The sequence below is a fragment of the Lissotriton vulgaris genome, chromosome 12 (genome assembly GCF_964263255.1).
Source record: "Lissotriton vulgaris chromosome 12, aLisVul1.2, whole genome shotgun sequence".
Taxonomy (NCBI): Eukaryota; Metazoa; Chordata; class Amphibia; order Caudata; family Salamandridae; genus Lissotriton; species Lissotriton vulgaris.
This window is the reverse complement of record NC_141700.1, coordinates 301,010,105-301,025,168: the sequence shown is the minus strand read 5'-3', so window position 1 is coordinate 301,025,168 and position 15,064 is coordinate 301,010,105.

The window sequence follows — 15,064 nt, the reverse complement described above, 5'->3', positions numbered from 1 at the left end:
CGCCAGAATCGGTAGAGACGGAGAAACAGGAGGATGGGGGCTATCAGGGGCACAAAAGTAATGCAGGTGGGTAAAGTATTAAAATCGTAGCAAGCTAGGGCACAGTACAATTTTTTAAAAGCAAAAACGGCGAATCACGTAATCTGATTCCAAAAGACACAGATTATTTAAAAAATCAAGCAGTAGTACGGGGTCCCGGCTTTCCGCCTTAGGTTACCCTTCAAGTATCGGCGTGGTCAGGGCTGGCTTTTTTATAACCTAAGCCTGGTGGGGTCCCGAGCAACTAGTGCGCCGACCATGCACCCTCCCTAAAATGGCGTCTCCTTTTTGCCCGGTACTTCCCAGTCTCCCTCCAGCGCCAGAATCGGTAGAGACGGAGAAACGGGAGGATGGGGACTATCAGGGGCACAAAAGTAATGCAGGTGGGTGAAGTATTAAAATCGTGGCAAGCTAGGGCACAGTACAATTTTTAAAATCAAAAATGGCGTATCACTTAATCTGATTCCCAAAGACACAGATTATTTAAAAAATCAAGCAGTAGTACGGGGTCCCGGCTTTCCGCCTCAGGTTACCCTTCCCTATATTAGGGTATCTATATGGAATATAACAGTCCCAAGGAAAGATATACTTGTAAAATGTTACAGACTGTTCCTCATTCTATTCCATGGGGCAGATAGCCTTTCAATGGTGTAAAACAAATTACACTGTAGTTCACTATCCGGACAGTTTTATACACAGCAAACGGGACAGTGGACCACTTTTACACCTTCAATGCACCAACCCATGTATCACCAATATTTAAATAAGGAATTCTTGCGAATGGCGTGCAGTTTCAAATACTCCCTGTCCCAGGAGTACATCCCAGATACACCCTAGGAAAAAGACAATTTTCAATCAAATTTCGAAAAGCACCACCCAATTAGAATAAATTGCCACTAAGCTTGATTGGTAAAGTTCATAAGCAAACAGTAGTTCCAAATGGAAAACGCTGAATCCGTGGTTGCAAAAGAGTTCTTTTAATATGCCAAGAGAAACCAGCTGGAAACGCTGAATCCGTGGTTGCAAAATAGTTCTTTTAATATGCCAAGAGAAACCAGCTGGTTTCTCTTGGCATATTAAAAGAACTCTTTTGCAACCACGGATTCAGCGTTTTCCATTTGGAACTACTGTTTGCTTATGAACTTTACCAATCAAGCTTAGTGGCAATTTATTCTAATTGGGTGGTGCTTTTCGAAATTTGATTGAAAATTCACTATCAGGACATGTCACACACTACACGACATGTCCTACCTTTCACATACACTGCACCCTGCCAATAGGTGTACCTTGGACCTGCCTTAGGGGTGACTCACATGTAATAAAAGGGAAGGTTAGGGCCTGGCAAGTGGGTGCACTTGCCAGGTTGACATGGCAAGCAGAACGGTATGCAGACACTGCAGGGGCAGGTCTGAGGTCCCTTTGAAGGGCTGTTTGTGTCGGTGGCACAACCCGTGCTGCAGGCCCGCTAGCAGCATTTGATTTACACGCCATGGGTACACACAGTGCACTGTACTAGGGACTTAAAGGTAAATCAAATAAGCCAATCATGGAAACACTAATCCACAAACACAATTTACATGTAGAGCATATGCACTTTAGCACTAAATAGCAGTGGTAAAGTGCCCAGAGCCCTAAAGCCAACAAAAACAGGGTCAAAATCAGGAAGCCAAAAAGCAAAATGTCTGGGGGTAAACCTGCTGAAAAAGCCAAGTCTAACATAAAGCATAAAAATAATCACTGTTCCTAAAACTAATGTAGCAATTACCAAGGCCAACACGCACAAGAAAACCATCAAAAGTGTAAAATATTTCCTCAAAGTATTGACAGCCTCCAAACCAATCCGCTGACCTTTTAGCACTGTCAGGGCTACTGCCATTATGCGGCTTGAAGAATCATACTATGCAGCATGCTTATCTTACTATAATTTTTGACAGTATTATTTTCACCCCTATTAGCTAAAAACATTTTTGTGAAATCTGCAAGTTATACAAATTATTTAGAAAATGATGCTGCAAATGCAGTAAATCTATTATGTGGTAAATGCTACTGGCACATAGCTACATAATTCCACTGGCCCTCGCTCTGGTCTATTGTTTTATCAACTGGGCACCCAAATCTGCTGTGCTGCATTGCACTAGGTGGAGAAAGTATCACAGGGCTATGTTACTAATTATGGCCTGCTGCTGCTCTCTTCCTCCGTTTTGTATCACACAAACCGTCTAGCGCCATGCACACATCATAGCTCTTTCATAGTATCTGTTATGTCTACCATAGGTTTTGTACTGTATACCCTTCCACTACAAAATACTATGATTTGTTTTGTTTTTGTAATACTCCACATATTGGACACGTGCTGTACAGAGCAGAATACATGTGACTAATAAAATAAAAAAAATCTCTTCTTTTATGTCTTTTTGCAAAGCGAGGTCTGACAATCTTTGTATATCTGACTTTACATAAAAAATATGGGTGGAGGTTTGAATGTCCAAGAAACACACATGGAATCATTCTTTGATGCAGTGTAGCGCAAAGAACAGTATAGCACTATCAAAACTGAGCCACTGTGTATGGCTTTTCAGCAGCACAATACAAAAATCTTTATAACACTGCCCCCTTTGTGTTGAGCATCGGTGGGGGCCCCGTGCACCAAGTCAAGCAACAGGATTTTTGATGCACTTTATTTCTTGAATTCAAAGACTTAATTTGAAAAATTAGACACTCAGTATGCTGCTTAAGCAAATGAAGTCCTTGAATTTCATTGTAAAATGCAAACAAAACATACTGATCATATCACATGCCCGGAAAGGTTCACCTAGGGAACAAAAGAGCAAGTTGGGAGAGAGACCCCATGGCACCTTCCCATTTTATTAGCTCCGCCATTGGCTCTGCACAAGTCTAACTATCCAGATGTTTCACACAAATTCAGTCAGATTGTCTCCCATGTATTTGTTCTAAAAGAATCCAGTAGCAACTGACTGAAAATAGAGACAATACGTCTTATAGATTGATTCACCTCTGATTACTTAGTGTAAATATTTGGGCATATGTTATATTTATGGAACGGGTTGACAATATAAAATATAACTGTTATGCCCTGCATCATCTGTGCAATGTGCCCCATTCCTCAGCATTTTTCGCTGTCTGATGTTTCCTTGCCTAAGGTACCGCGTTGACATCGTCCTTGCAAGGGCTTAGTTCTCAATACAGACTTGATGCCCATGGCCATGATGTCCCCCGAATCAACAGTTCCCTTTTGGCCAGCATCTCTCCCAAGTATCCCTTGGACCTTATTTTCCCTCCTAAAGCCATATAGCCATCAAAGACCAGAATTTACTAGCAGTAGAGCCCCCTACTTTCTCTCAGTTAGATGACTTACAACAGCAGTTTGTTCATCGTGATCCCAAGGGATCTAATCAAACTATGACAAGAATGCAAAATGTTTGCAAAACCAATGACACCAAAGACCACATCCAATTGGCTTTGTGTCTGTAACTGGAGAATAACTTATTAGCTGCTGTCCTGTTCTTGGTACAGGGAGACTCTACCAGCAATGCGTTTCCAGCTCAGGTGATCGCCACTTGCTGACCTTGACATAAGACACCCTTAATGTGTCCTCAAATGCCAGCAACCTAGAATCATGAAACATGAAAGGAAGAACTAGTAAAGATGGTTAGTCCTTATTGGTTAATATTGATCAGTACAGTAGAAATATGCCTGCATGAATACAAAGGAGAAATTGGAAGACTTCAGGATTGTGGGAGTAATAATACACACCAATACAAGAACTTAATATTGTCTGGAGTAGAAAAACAAAACCTTGAAATTCATAATTTTAGGGCTGTCTCTGAATTTAGAACACTGGTATGAAAATATGTAATTTCTGAAACATTTGGAATGTGTACTGACGAAAGAATGCAGTGCCCCATAGATTTTTGCATTTATGCAATAGATAGTGCATTGTTCAAGTTGTAAAAGAATGAAGACAATACAAAGCAGGAGTCAAGGCAGTCAGAACAGATCAGTTCTCCTTCAGAATGGAAGTAACCAGAAAGGGTGAAACTTATTTGTCAATATGAATGCAGGAGTTCAGTTGTATCTGTTTTTTGTTGAAAGCTTGTTACTATTCATGTATCCTACCTTGTGATCTTAATGAATCTCAACTGGAAGTTCCCAGTGTATCCAGTAGTTGAACTAATACATCGAGATCTGGGAACACAACATATTGAAAAGTATGAGGCCAGTTGGAAAACAGAAGTTCTTCTCTGATCCTAATTCCTTTTTCTTTCTAAGCTGCAAGCACCTTTGCTTATGGTATCTATCTTTGCACTGATGTTATGACTGGTGGAATTTATGTTGTTCCCGCAGCAGCTTTGGAAAATGTATTTCCTGACAATAACCTTTCACAAAGAGAAAACATAGGTAGAGCTCTTCGACATACACATTACATTTACCTCTTATCCTGCATCCATCTTCAATATTATTTGTTGATCTTCAAAAATATCATGAGAGCTTTTATTAATAATTATCTTTACAACCTGGCCCAGAAAGCGCAAAATTACCATACCAAAGACCAACTCCTTGCCACCAGTTACCTACATTTGTAATATTGGCATTTCTGAATCTGCTGTTTTTCCATAATGTAAGTTACAAACAATTTAGGGAAGAAGATCTCTGTACATCCAAGACTCAGCCGACTAAATCTGATATACATTCCACTACTGACAGGAGCCTGACCATTTGCTCAAAAGTAAACCCATCTGTTCTGCTCTGCCTTTCAGAATCATCAATGTAGATTTACATGTAGTCACTTCACTCATTTGGGATGCGGCCAAAAGCCTAAAAATGTTTTCAACCTCTCTCCTCCTACCTATAGTGCTATAATGTGGCCACATATTTATCTCTTATATAAATAAGTGCAATCGCTTATCTTTAATGTTCTGACAGAATAGCTTTACTTTGGTATGGAAAAGAAGTTCATAGCTTCAGAGAGTGAAAGCTTGGTGGGGGTTTGGTTGTCTTCTTATTGAAAATAAACAAAAAAACAGCATTGTTTGAAGACTTTTTGCTGTGATTTTTGTCAGAGAAATGATAACCCTCAGATACGGTGTACAAGTTCATTTCCTGACGCTCAACACAACTAAACTCTAGTGAGCAGTACAGATGAATTAGGCATTATTACCCATTGAGCATTGTGGGTAGATGTTTTAGGAGGATGATTGGTTTATAAAGTTGTGTTAAATAGCTTGAACTTTGCTACTTTATAGGCAATAACAGTTTCGTGAGCTAAGTGATTAAAGAAAGTCTGGAAAGGTGGAAATGAATTTAGTGGATGATGGTCCAATCCTCTGCATTACAAACCGAGTTCGGCTCAGGATGAGATTGTTCCAAATCCTGTAACATTTCCTTTTTAGATTTACTGAGCTGGCATATCAAATGGCTAATCTTTATCTGTGCAGTTAGCCTCACAAAAGTTAGAATTGACAGGCTGGTCTTGAGTCCTCAATGATAGCAGCAAGTGCACTGACAATGTGAGTGGAAGAGATGCTGCAGCTCTACACACACTAGCATTTTTGGTACCAGTTTGGTCACTGCTCAATATCAGTGTGCCAGTATTTTAATGGTTTTTGATCCATGATGAACTGTAAATGTTTGTTCATGTGTAGCTATACCTGTTCTTTTGATTGTCTTCTCAAACAGTGCCGTGAAGTTACTAAAAGTGCACCTTTCCTAAAACAGTCGCCAATTATACTTTTTTCCTTTCATGGGCCTATGGCTGCAAAAGAAGCAACCAATATCTCAAAAAAAAGGGTCAGTTTACATTTTTGTTCCACTGACTAATGAATGAACTGCTGGTTGGTGCTGTAATAATAGTGTGGTGGTTGTGGTGGTAGCACCAGCAGCTGCTAATCACATTTTCTTCAGTAGGAAGAAAGCAGTCTGCCTCCTGACCATGAGGCCTACAGACTTAACTTCCAAACTATCATGGGTTAAACCAAAGAGACCCCTTTCACCTATTCCTACCTATGCTGTCCACACAGATTTGTAATTGACAAGGCCCATGTCTCCTCCAACTCCCTGCTGCCCTCAACTTCATTTCTCAGCCACCCAAGATGACAAGGGCCTGCAGGTAATGTATCTTAAATTTACAGAGTGGGCTAGTACATCACAAAGGACAGTGGGGCTTAATAAGCGCAAATCACAGTTTCTTTGCTACTCAGCTTGCTTTTCTGTAATTCAGTTTAAAACATGTTCAATATTACTCAAGAAATTAGTTGATTTGCACAAGCCTTGACAGCCTTCTGTATATATAGGACAACTAGATAAATGAATAAATTGCTAGAAAAACACCAGAGTAGAATTATATTATACCCCATATTTCACTGTGGATGGGTGTCCCTGACAATTGTACATTTCTTGCCACACAACAATAATACATGAACCAACATTTGAAGTAAAATTCACATGACAAAAATCCCTGCCCCAAATCTGTATGGCTAGCTATATTAAAGCGGTACAAAAGGGGGTGGTGATGGGCGGAGCATCTGAATCAATCAAACACTCACACCCAGTCAAGAGATCTGGGTTGATACCATCACCGTTCTTTAGCCCACTCTGCCACCCCAGTTCAGACATGGCTATATGCAAATCAGTCTGACCCTGTGCCTCATGGGAACAGTCCAGCCCGAACTGCCAAGCCATGTCTTCCCTGGACCGGAAACAAGCTTCCGAGGACCGGTTTCTGGCATTCCAGCCGTCTTCAGCCCGGCTTGCTTGAATCCATATTTCACTGTGGATGGGTGTCCCTGACAATTGTACATTTCCTGCCACACAACAATAATACATGAACCAACATTTGAAGTAAAATTCACATGACAAAAATCCCTCTCCCAAATCTGTATGGCTAGCTATATTAAAGGGCATGAACCTGCACAATCATCCTTCTCCTCGATTTAAAGGTAGGGAACAGCCTGCAATTGATTGGCCTCCATTGTGAGCAACCACGTAGAAGGGTGAGAATGACGATTACAAGGAAAAGCATAAATGCTTAATTAGAGACTATTAACACATGAGAAATCTAATACTGTGCATAATGATTACAACATAATGAATGGGCGGTATGAAACAGGAAACTACATAGATCACATGCCCTAAAGACTTACGGTCAATGTTTTACAGTAGTTTCTCAAGGGGGTGTAGCGAAGGTAACTGAGTGTGTAATGCCAACAGTTTATGGATATAGAAAACAACCATATTTTCTGTGGTGTGACCCTAGATGTTTGACTTGACTGCTTATGCTGACTGTAGACCTCTGTGCACTTTATACCTGCTAACCTGTGGGCATGTGCCTGTGCTCCACCCTTTAACATAATTAAATTGTCATACCTCTGATTGGCATATTTAACTTACCTATAATTCCCTAGCACAGGGAACAAAAGTGCACCCAGGGTCTGTAAGGTAAATTTCACAAGTGGACATACTGGGGATACTGTGAACTCATCAGCGCGACTTGGATTTGGAACCCAGCTTTTGAACCCTGCTTGTGTGCGACGACGACTTGCCGGACCCGCTGCGCGGGTCCCGCTGCGTGGAGAGACTTGCCGTGGGGCTGTGAGGGAGAGCCCTTTGCTCAACTAGATCTTCTGGACACCGGCGGGGCTGCGAGCTGCCTAGCAGGGACTCCAGTGACCAGGAGTCCCTGCGTGCAACACCTGTGGCCGCTCTCCCCGCCGGCAACGCCCCCTGTCAAGCGGAGTTAAAGCCCAGCGCCTCCCTTGGCCAGCGGGATACTGTGAACTCATCAGCGCAACTTGGATTTGGAACCCAGCTTTTGAACCCTGCTTGTGTGCGACGACGACTTGCCGGACCCGCTACGTGGGTCCCGCTGCGTGGAGAGACTTCCCGTGGGGCTGTGAGGGGGAGCCCTTTGCTCAACTAGATCTTCTGGACACCGGCGGGGCTGCGAGCTGCCTAGCAGGGACTCCAGTGACCAGGAGTCCCTGCGTGCAACACCTGTGGCCGCTCTCCCCGCCGGCAACGCCCCCTGTCAAGCGGAGTTAAAGCCCAGCGCCTCCCTTGGCCAGCGGGATACTGTGAACTCATCAGCGCGACTTGGATTTGGAACCCAGCTTTTGAACCCTGCTTGTGTGCGACGACGACTTGCCGGACCCGCTGCGCGGGTCCCGCTGCGTGGAGAGACTTCCCGTGGGGCTGTGAGGGGGAGCCCTTTGCTCAACTAGATCTTCTGGACACTGGCGGGGCTACGAGCTGCCTAGCAGGGACTCCAGTGACCAGGATTCCCTGCGTGCAACACCTGTGGCCGCTCTCCCCGCCGGCAACGCCCCCTGTCATCCTCTATTTTACTGGGCGGAGTTCCCGCTGCGCGGGAGCGCGCAGGAGCGACCGGGGCGAAGACCGGGCAAAGAGCCGGCCGTTTGAGGCCGTTCGAGTACGGCAGAGTCCGGCCTAGGCCCACTCCCCCTGGTCGATCGGAAGGCCATAAGGTAGGTGGCGGATTCCGCTCTAATATCCCCTGCTCCTTGGTGTTGCTAACACAGCCGAACACTCTTGTAAGACCCTCGCCTTCGTACCCCCCGAGATGCCGCTACGGTCAGGCAAAGAACGATCCGTGCAAATCCACACTACCAAGGGAGTCGTATCCGGCCCCCTTGACGCATTCATATCACGGGCTACTGGAATCCTGGAGAAGGAAATTTCCATGGTCGAGAAAAGACTTTCATTAGATCTTATAAGTGGAAAGCGATCATCATTAGGGGCCTTAGCAACTTGCACCTCCCCTGTGCCCTCTGCTCCACATGCCGCCTTTAACTGTGTCCACACTACCTCTACGGACGCAATTGTCCATTTAGAAAGTATAGGGGTGAGCCCAACTTCTGGTATCCTGAAGGAAGATAGTCACAGTATAGAGGCCTCCCAATGTAGCCAGAGGGATGACGATGATGACTCACTGATTAGTGGGGGGCAGGATCCTAGTCAGCTTTCTGGATACCGTCCCCTTAATAATTCTAATAATTCTAATCCTGTTGAAACCAACAACCACCTGCACCCAACCCTGGTCCTAACATTAAAAAGAGAAAGCTGGACTCTAGATTGTCAGGGGAGAGAGACATAAAAATCCCTAAAATAAATGATGCCCTAGACGATAGGAGCCAGGGGTCTGAGTCTCCTCCTGACCCTCTAATCCCTTCTGTATTTACCAATATGCTATGCCCTTCCCTCTCGGCCTTGGGCTCCTCGAGTACCTGCCCCATGTGCCTCAATAGTGACGAAGTTTTGTTAGCAAAAATGGAGGCCATGTTCAAAACTTTATTACTACCTGTCCTCGAGCGACACGGCTCATGACCTCGAAAATTGATAGTATGGAGGCTAAGACTAACTCAAACCATGCGATGCTACAAACATTACTTGGCGCTAACCATACGGGTGTCACTAAAACATCAATTGCCACTAAGGCCCCTGGTAACAACAATATGGCAAAGGGTAAACCACCAACTAACAAAACCTTAGGGCCAAACACTATCCCGCCTAAAGGGGGAGAAAACTCTAATATTTCATCTTCTAAACCAGGCACTAACACCCACGTCCAGGCATTAAAGCCAAATTTAAAAATAGTGGATAAACAAAATACTGGTGGGCGTCAAAGCATGGGACCTCCCCCACAACCTACTATAAACCTTGCCCCCCCTAGCGCACAAAGTGATCAACGCACTGCCCCCAATAACTATAGGGAGGGGGGACGTAAAAGATCAACTACTCCCCGCGTTGATTTACCACCTGAAGCAGCTCAACACACCATTGTTCTGACAGGTGTAGCCCCGCTAAAACCAGGCAGAAAGGAGTCTTATGGGGACCTTCGCAATAAAGTCATTTTCTGGCTAAATAAAAACCGCCCTTTACCTCCTTCCACTCCTACGGAGATACTATTCGTGAGGAGAGTAGATTGGGTGGGCCAAGGGACTAAAGACTTAGAAGGAGATTGCATCTTAATCTCGTTCAAAGACATGTGGGTGGTAGATGCCATCCGAAGAGAACCGAGGTTTGCAAGACAGGGGGATGTACAAACCTTAGCTCTATCATATTTTTACCCACATAGGCAAATACCCCCTCAATCCTACTCTTTATTCCGCCAGATACCAGCTGTAAGAAGACATCCCCTGGCATTAACTCCTCTTGACTGCCAGCGTCCCTTCCTTTTTAATCATTTTGGTCCCCTCTCTGGCCTAGAGGCTATAGATTGACTTTCCGATCCATCCAGTGAGTCTTCCCCTGCTAAAGCAGTAGCCCAAGAGCTTATTAAGCACAGCATGGTGAGCACATGCCTACCCAGTAATCCAATAGCGGAGGGCGGAAGTCCAGTTTCCAGGCTACCTAACTTACCATCCCATACAGTTGTTCAAGAGATCCCGACTAGGGATAATCCTATAGCACCAATAGACAATGCTGGGCACATTGAGCTTAAAGATGATAAAGGGTATTCACAGGCAGCTACACAGCCTTCATCTTTGCAACACCCCCCCATGGGCCAATTGAATGACAACTTAAAAATGTTGTCCTGGAACATAGCGGGTATTAAGGCCCGCCTTGCCTCTACTGATTGGTCGAACTTTGTGGACAACTATGACATCATTCTGTTGCAAGAAACCTGGGCAACTGAGCCTGTCTACAAGTTGGGTTACATAAATTTTTTCAAACCTGCGATTAAAGGGGGCAAAGGGCGGGCCTCAGGTGGTATGACGATTTGGGTGAAACAGTCTCTGGGTCTTTACCCAACTGAACTTTTTACCGAGCACCCGGATCTCCTCCAAATCAAACTAAGTAAAGACAACCAGCATCATATCAACATTTTTAATATCTATGCTAGAGGTCTGCCCGGTGGTCGAAGTCCGCCTTTGTTGAACATCATCGACCACATAATCTGTGAAATGGACAACGGGAATGTCACCATTCTTGCCGGAGATCTGAATTGCACCATAGAACCACTGTTTGATATGGGAGACACCGGGAGCATGGCCGAGGATTCTGTTTGGGGCATCCCCGACTTAAAAGTGGCAATGAGGGCAAAAGCAACGGAGGCAGCAGTGTCTTGGATGGCATTCTGCCTAAATAGGGGATTTTGTGCATGCAATGGCCGCTCAACCTCGGACACTAAAGCAAATTGCACCTTTGACAATGGGCAGAGGCAGAGCCATATTGACTATATCTTGTTGAATATGGAACATTGGCCGCTACTACTTGACATGGCAGTATTAGAACGCCCGGAAAGTGACCACAACCCGCTGTTACTGTCATTAAAAATACCAGGTCTAAAGAGACAGGAGGAGCCCACCGCCTCCTATACAGGGGATGCTCTACTAACTAACGATAGGAGGAGACTGAAATGGCCCCGGGTCGTGGAGGATAAGTTGCTATGGGACACCATTAATACTGTGGCATATAATGTGTATAATGAAATGTCGCAAATTGATTTGTTGGGGGCAGACTCTGGTTTGGCTAACAATGTGATGGGACTACATACTAGATGCTTTGACCAGTTAAAATCCCTTCTTTCCCTCCCGTGCCAAAATGCTTTTACTAAAACAAATCCCTTGCCCCAGAAATGGTATAATAGGAAATGCAGGGAGGCACATTCGGCTCTTATTTCAGTCATTAAATCACGTGACATGGTCGCAGTTAAGGCTGCCAGGATCCATTACAGGAAAACCCTTAGGGAAGCCAAACGGGAATGGGAAGATAGGTTCTGGTCTGATCTTCTGGAGGCATCTACCTCAAACAACCAAACAAAGTTTTGGGATTTAGTTAAATGGGGGAAAAACTCGGATTCCTCTACCCCGGGAAACAACGTGCCCCTTGAGGATTGGGTATTATTTTACTCTGCCCAATTCAGAGCCAATGATCCCGAAGTTATGAATCCCTCGGGCAAGATACTTTCGTTGATCCCCCATGGGGAAAAACTAATCTTTACAGTTGCTGAGGCCGAGATGGCCCTGGCCTTGACTCTTCGAGGGAAAGCCCCTGGTATGGATCTGATCCCGGCGGATTTATTTAAAGCCAACCCCGCCCTGTGGCTCCCGTACATAACTATGATAGCCAACTCCTTAGCCTGCGGAGCCACAGTCCCGAAATCGTGGAAGGGAGCTGAGATAGTCCCGATCTACAAAAAGGGCGATAAGTCCATTCCAGGAAATTACCGCCCTATCAGTTTGATCGATTCGATCCAAAAGATTATATCACGTATGGTCTTGGGACGGGTCCAGGGATGGATTGAAACAGAGGGCATTCTATCTCCCATGCAGGCGGGCTTCAGATCGGGAATAAGCACCATAGATCAGGTGTTTAGACTCTGCCTGATCTATTGGAAGGTGGTTTGGCTTGGCGGCGGTACCATCTTTGCTGCATTCCTTGATCTGAAGTCCACCTTCGACCTGGTGCCAAGGGATAAACTGTGGGGTGTGCTGAAAAATTTGGGGTGCCCATTGGAACTATTAGACCTCATTGTTAGACTCCATGAGGAGAATTATGCGAGGGTAAGGTGGGGTGGCCAGGGACAAGTGACGGAGACATTTCCCGTAACTCGAGGTGTCCGTCAGGGGTGTGTTCTGGCCCCAACACTCTTCCTCCTTTTTATCGATCAAGTTGTCAAATTCTTCATGGATACCCCCACTGACGCCCCAATGTTGGCTGGGATGAGATTCCCCCTTCTCATCTTCGCAGATGACACTCTACTCCTCTCAAGAACACGTAGCGGACTCCAGCGGGCTTTGGACCGCTTCGAGGAGTACTGTGCCATCAACAACCTGGTGGTAAATGTGGGGAAAACGAAGTTCATTGTCTTTACCAAAAATCACCCAGTCCGGAGTTCCGTGAGGTTGAATGGAGTAAACCTCGAGCAGGTTGATACAATGACCTACTTAGGGGTTACCCTTGACAGCCGTTTGAGATGGAAAGACCAAATTAACATTCAACATCTCAAATTCGCAAGGCTAACCGGTTGCCTCGTTAAAGAGCAAAAGTAATCGATCACGAAGCGGGTCTTACCGGCCCTCAGGATCTATGACGTTAAAATCTCCACCGCCATTTTATATGGCGCTGATCTTTGGGGCCATATGAACCTGCTTAACTTATTTAAAATCCAATGTAAGTTCCTTCGCAACTTAGTAGGTCTTCCACAGTCGACCCCTTCGATCCCCCTTTGCCTGGACCTAGGTTCCCCTCCGATCAACGAGATGGCTAGATTTAGGCTGGTGGCCCTGTGGAGACGTATATGGACGTCTCCAGACCTATCTCTTTTTGCTAGGGAACTGGCTGAAGTTAGGTCTATCACTGGATCTGGGAAAATCCCATGGTTTACCGTTGTAAAAACCATTCTTACTGATATGGGCTTGGAACACCTTTGGTCATCCCCCAATCCAACATTTTCCCCTCCAAAGATGAGTTTAAATCCCTGTACTGGGCCACGACCCGCCTAAAAAGAGTTTTACTCTCAGACAAAAATAGCCTCACAGGCAAGTTTCTAACATTTAAACTTGACCTATTGCGAGAGCCCTACTGGGACATAATAACCAGTCCACTAGACAAAAAGCTGTACCACCAGTTTAGGGTGGGTTCCTTGCCTCTGAACTCTTTCTCTAGCAAATGGACCAGAGGGTCATCATCCAACTGTAAATGTTGTCCAGGTCATAATGAATCTGAAGGTCATTTTCTTTTTGCATGTCCTAGATATGCTGTACCCCGGAAGAAATGGTTAAAACCTCTGTTTCAAAAATTACCATTCAAAACATCTACGGAAGCCATTTATGCGCTTAAGACCAATACCTCCGAACTTTTTGTCGTAAGTCTGGCAAAATATCTGGGCTGGGCTTGGCTCCTAAGGCTAAAAAACATGCCATAGCTCCCTGGACAACCACAATGGCTCGCAAATTGGTAGAATCCGATAGAATATGTACCAGCTTAAATCATTTTTTGATTAGAATTAGCACTTTCCATCTGCTTCCCTTGTACACTTGCCAAGAAAGGGCTCACTGACAATGAATATGAATTGTAACGTCTTCCTTTTAACATAACTTATTCGGTTATATATTATTCAGGTTCTTCATTAATTGACATTTAATTCTCCTTTATTCACCTTTTTCTTTGGATTTGTTTAAATGTTTTTTTTGTGCTCGTTTTACGATGGTTGTTTATTTTTTTACCCCTGTACAGTTTTGTCTAAATTTATTGAATGAATTGCTTATTTTGTATTTTAATGTGTCTTTTATGATTTGTCTAAAATCGAAATAAAGACTTGAAACCTGAAACCTGAACCACAAGTGGACAGTATCACCCATTGTATCATCTACTACAATGACTGTGTCAACATAATTGCAGGCTTAGCCTCTGTAGACTTGCTGTGCAATTTAAATTGCAAATTCAACCTGTCAAAATAACCCTATTGACAAACTTAAACCTTCATTTTAATAGAAATTAACAAGTCACCCCTAAGTAGGCTTTACTGCCCATAACATTTAAAGGTTGGACATATAAAAGTTTAATGTTAAATCGTCCTTGCAGTGAAAAACACCCTCCTCCTTCTCCTCCCGCCCCCAAAAGACCAAAAAATAATTTCACTTTATCACGGTTGACTGGTCCATAAGCAGGCATTGGGATACAATATTAACGTTAATAATCTTATATCCATCTACTAAGTGCTATAAAATAAATTCTTGGACATTTTGAAATATTTATTAGAATCCTAATTCAGCAAGGAAAGGGAATTTGTGAAAATATTTTCAATAGGTACTTTTAAAGTGACCTTTTACCTACCTAACATTTCTAGATGCCTGTTTGCATTACCTTCCACTGTCACATGGCAGCTGAAAAGCCCCTGTGATGAGGTGTGTGAACTTGCACGCAGAACTGAGACAATGGCCTTGGTGTGGGGAGGTGTTATTTTCGTCTTGCAGGATAACCATCTGATCTAGTGCCCAGAAACATGAATAATTTCAAGAGGCCTGACAAAAGTTAATTGATA